The sequence below is a fragment of the Talpa occidentalis genome, unplaced genomic scaffold (genome assembly GCF_014898055.3).
Source record: "Talpa occidentalis isolate TD23 unplaced genomic scaffold, MPIMG_talOcc4v2.1 talOcc4.1240, whole genome shotgun sequence".
NCBI classification, from domain to species: Eukaryota; Metazoa; Chordata; class Mammalia; order Eulipotyphla; family Talpidae; genus Talpa; species Talpa occidentalis.
In genome coordinates, this window is record NW_023601258.1 from 16,294 (window position 1) to 21,633 (window position 5,340).

General features: G+C 48.1%; 1 non-coding gene across 1 annotated transcript; it reads left to right on the forward strand.

The window, feature by feature from the left end:
• Positions 1–2,870: 2,870 nt before the first annotated feature.
• LOC119242615 (U6 spliceosomal RNA) lies at positions 2,871–2,976 on the forward strand. Its single transcript, XR_005124523.1, has one exon. It is a non-coding gene; the product is annotated as a U6 spliceosomal RNA (small nuclear RNA).
• Positions 2,977–5,340: the final 2,364 nt, after the last annotated feature.

The following is a 5,340-nucleotide window of genomic DNA, read 5'->3' on the forward strand; positions in this document are numbered from 1 at the left end:
TGAGGATGTGGGGGATCAAGGACACCTTTGCTGTTTGCAAGAAATGGCTAGAGGCAGTCTAGATTGCTCCCCTGGGCTCAGAGGTGCTCATGTTTTGTCTACATTTGCTCACCATCCTGCTCCCAATAGGCTCACTGGCCTATCTCTGTGCATTTACCCCCCACAGATGTCCACCCACCCTATTCCACTTGGCCCATCCTCCCAGGACCCTCTGAAGCCCATGATCTCCACTGCTCCCTCCCCCACACCCACCAAGTTGGTTCGCTTTTACTTTTCTACATCACGCCTGGCACTTCTGTTGAGATTATTAACACTCTTGGGCTCATTTCCTTTACACAGGCTTGTAGGAGGGGCCTGTAGCCAGTTCAGGTGCCCCCATAAACGAGACAGGTGACCTGGGAAAGCCCCTTTCCCTCTCTGAGCCTGTCTATTTATAAAATGGAAACTGTAAGATCTACCTTCCAAATTGCTGGGGGCCATGAGAGCAGATCATATTTATGATCCACCTGTCACTACCTGCCATACAAAGGTCGCTAAATGAATGTCGGTGAAGTACTTGTAGGGTTTAAGAGAACGGACTCTGGAGTTAGGCAATCTGCATTCAGCCCCTGCTTCAGTAACTTTCCAGTTGTGACCTTGGACAAGCTACTCATCCTTTCTGTGCCTGTGTTTCCTGCTTTAAAATGAGAATAAGAATAGAATCTACCTTATAAGGTGCGGTGCGGTGGTGATGCAGTTCCTTAACACACACTGTATCAAGTGCTTAGAACATTCTCTGGAGGAATACGGATTATAGCCCCACTCCCCTTCTGGAAGGCAGAGCCACGCCTCCCTCACCTTAGCAATCCACCTCACTGAGACCCACCACCAACGCCCACCCCCTCCAAGCCACACCCTCCAGACAGCAGGGAAAACAGCTCAGAACACAGGCAGGTAACATCCGTGTCTTCTGTGCCCTCAGCCATGTATCTTCACACCCCAAGCTGGCAAGTCTGAACACTCAGCCATCTCTCAGCTCTGTGTTTCATGGGACAGAAGAGCAGAGAAGCCAGGGGCTACCTGGACTCCCTAGTGCCTGATTTTCCTCTCAGCCTGTCTTTCTTAGCAGGAAAGGGCATCCTGTATCATTTTCTGCCCTCCTGCCCTGCCCCCATTCCTAGGGTACTGTGGATGCTGTTCACAAACTAGGGGTGAAGTTTCATGCCCAACTAGAGGTGTTAGCAGGTCATGGTCAGTACAAGAGAAACAGGGGTCCTTCAGGAGAGGCCCCTCATTTTGGTGGATGTGCAGGTGGCACAGAGCCAGTAGGATGCCAGCCTCTGTCATTCAGGTGTGCCCCTCCCCACATTGTTGGTTGTGACTCTGAGCCCAGCATTCTGGCTAGGCAGAGTGGCAGGAGCTGGGCACCACCACAGGACTCTGCAACAATCACGGGAGGGGCAGAGGGCAGCAGATTCACCCCGTGATTTCCTTAACCCTCACAATCACATGCCAGGGCAGCATCTTGCTCTCTCCAGGGATCAGGGGAGGGGTTGATGGGCCCTGATTGGCACAGTTCACTTGGGGGTTCCAAGGCTCCACTTAGAAATGGAAATGGCTGACCCAGGACTGAGAATCAGTGTGCAGGTCCAGGGTGTCGGTGTGGCCGTGGGGGAGCCATGTCCTCCAGCCACTCTGCTTTCCCACTGGAACAGCGAAGACCTGTCAAGTATTTCCAAGGGAAGGTCCTTCCAGCTCTGGCATGTTGCCACAAAAGGGTGATACCATATATGTTTGGTAACCCACAGCCACCCCCAAATGAGTCATTCAAACTGGAAATGTTGGGGTTCCAATTATTTTTTATTATTCTTTAGTGCATCTTCTACTGGGTGCACTTTTTAAAAAGCTCTTTCAGCTGATTTGCAAGGTGCTGGCAAGTGTATTTGGAGATGTAATTTGCTCTCTGTCCTCCCACACACACTGCAGAACCCCCCATGTCAACTTGACTTGGACCTGACACCTGGAATTTCTACTCTTCCACTTTTTTGCCTTTTCATTGTCACCCGGTCTGTGGTTATCCGAGGCCTGAACTTCCCAACACTGCACTTTTAAGTGGTCTCCAGGATCCCTGCTGTTATTGACTTTTTAACTGGATCATCATCTTATTTGCCCAGCACAGTTGAAGATGTGATGGAGCAGAACGAGCACTAGGAGGGAAGCAGACAAGCCAGGAACAATCCGGGGTCTGCCACTCACTAAATTGGACAAGTTAGGTCATTTCTCTGAGCCTCAGTTTCCCCATCTATAAAATGGAGTCGATAATAGTAACCCTACGGTTATGAAAACTACTGAAATCACACATGTGCCTGGCACATAACAAATTCAAAATAAACCTCAGCTGCGGGTTTTATTAAAGAGCTTGCTTCCCCATGAGGACAGGAGCAGAGGCTCTTGGGAGGCTGCTTCACAAGTCATTTCTAGACACAACTTCTTGCACACCAGTGGCTGCAGGATAGTGCCAGGGAGTCAGTAGCCCAGAAACAACCCTCAATCACTGGGCAGTGAGAGCTGAATGAATTTCCTAGCTCCATCTCCCCAGTAGAACATTCCAGAAGTATGCTTCACACCCCTTCTCACAAGGTTCCACTGGGACTGAGCCCAATTTACCACATCCTAACCTGCTCCCCTTTTATTCTCCTCTTACTCATAGTTGTCCTATCACCCCCTTCCAAATAATTACTTGCACCCAAACCTCCCCCAAGGTCTACACTGGGAGAACACAAATTAAGACAGGAGGCATATGAGTGCAATCTGATGTGTTCAGGGCTATGAAGGAGACTGGAATTTTCAGCAACCTTCCAGTGTAAGGGCTGCATGAAAGCAATGGTTCTATGCTCACTTCAGCAGCACATATACTAAAACTGGAATGATACAGAGAAGATGAGCATGGCCCCTGCACGGGGAAGACAGACAATATGTGAAGCATTCCATTTAAAAAAAAAAAAAAACAGTTCTTAGAGATTCCCTTGGAAATGGCTACAGTCATTCCCCAAGCACCATCAGATTTTACTGAGTGCCCACTCAGTGCCAGACATGCTGCCAGGCGCTAGCAAGACTAACGGCCCCCAGCCCCCTCCCCCCAGCTCACCACCTGGGAAAGTGGCAAACATAATTTAATGTGCTCAGTGCCACAGCAGGACCCTGCTCAGGGACAGCGGTATGGGACGTGTCAGAGACAGGACTGCCAGGCAGAAGCCTGGGAGTTGGACTAGCTCTGGTGGAGCAGTGGGGAGGAGGGGTCTGGCTAAGGGTCTCTGTTTCTCAACTATTAGAGCCCTGACCAGGGTGGCAGATGCTGACACTGCTCCCCCATGCTCAGGAATGGCCAGGAGCTCTGGTCTCTGGAGCTGGTGTGGAGCTATATTTTGGAAACAGTCTAGAATTTAGGGTGTCAAGGGGCTGAATTTCAGCCCTGGCTCAGCCTCTTGCTGCCTTAGTCACCTCGTGTTTCTGGACCTCAGTTCCTTCATACATAACTGAGAGTTAACAATATCTACCTCTCCCGGCTGTTGTTGAAATTAGATGAAATAAATCCTGTCAACACACAGTGACTGGGACCTGGTAATTAGATGGAAGACATGCCTGGGAGAGCAGTGGGCACTGGGGGGAAATGCTGAATGAAAATTCGGATGTAGACTTAGCTGATTTCTTATGTCCCAGGTCCAAAAAAAAAAAAAAAATCATGGGTTTCTTGAGAGATGCTTTTGACATGGAAGCCTGACATTTGAGTAATGGCAAGGTTGGGGGAACTCCACTTGCCCTTCAAACCCTATTTTGAAACCTAAGATCATTCCCCTTCAGTGAACTCCCACCCCTGAGCCAGCTCCAGAGAACCCCCACCAGAATTCTGACCGGGCTGGGATTCGAGGAAGCAGTGATGGGCTAAGTGGGCATGTGATCATGGATAGAATGGTCAGCATCTACGTTCCGAAGGCACCAGCACCCAGAGTGACCCTCACCACATTCACTCTAATGGTTTTGATACCAGCAGAAGCCAACCAGAGGTAGCCTTATTAAGTCATTTAAACCACTGATGGAATTTTTCAACATAACAAAGATCAGCCAGTATGAAAGAATCTACTCTATCTAAAATATTCCTTCCTATTAATAGCCGTACCACACACCTACTTGGGGAGAAAGCCATCATGCTTTCCCTGGCAGCTCTCCAAAGGATCATTCTAGAAAGGACCCTGCATGAGGACTCATACAATGAAGTCCTGAGCCTCTGACCAGAGACTAGATCTCCAAGATTTAGGAGAGCAAGAGAGGGCATGGGCTTCTGCCAAGGGAGAACATTCACCAAACTCTGGACCTTTATTCCTAATAAAACCTAATGTGTTGGTGCAGGTAAATACACCAGCTCATCAGACCAGGCAGCTTCTGACACAATCCCTGGGTCTCTGACATGTGTGCTCTGGGATTTACAGCCTGTGAGAACTCTCCCCTTGAGTGTAGTCTAGATCTAGTAATTTTCTTTTAATGAACAGAATGTGACAAATGGTAAAGTGTCATCTCTGAGATGAGGTTACAAAAGACCATGGCTGTCTCTTTCAGCCATGCCCATTGTGGTCCACGTGTGCTTGCTCATATGAAGTCGCTGGTGACCTCCAGCCAACACCAACAAGGAACTGAGGTCCTCAGTGCAACAGCCTTCAAGAAATCCTGTCAACAACCTGAGAGCTGGAAAGCAGATCTTTCTCGTCCTGCAGGTGAGACTGCAAACTAAGTCTTCTCTTTTTTCAATTTTTTATTTCAATTTTATTTTTATATGCCCCATACAATTACAACCCCCTTATTTTGACCCCAATCCCTCCTTTCCCCTCCCCCGCCCCCACCCCTCATAGAGGGTCTCTGGTTCATAGTTGTTTGTTGATTTTGATATTTTCTTTCTTATAGTTATTCTTTTTCCTGTTCCCTTGTTTAGGTTTTCTAGATTCCTACTGTAAGTGAGACCATCCGGTATTTTTCTTTTTCTTTCTGGCTTATTTCGCTGAGCATGATCCCTTCCAGCTCCATCCATGTTGCTGCAAATTGCATGTGTTTATCTTTTTTGAATTAAGCCAATTTCTTGACTGCAGCCTGAAAGACCCTAAAGCAAGTTAGGTTGTGTCCTGATTCCTACCCCACAGAAACTGCCAGGTAGTAAATGCATGTTGCTTTAAGTCATCAAGTTTTGGAGCAAATAGTTACACAATGGTAGATAACTAGTTCACCTTGAGCATGGAGTATGACAACAAGGAGACCGAGGGAGTCCTTATGGGGCAGACTAACAATACACTGGGGACATCAGTAGGACTTAGA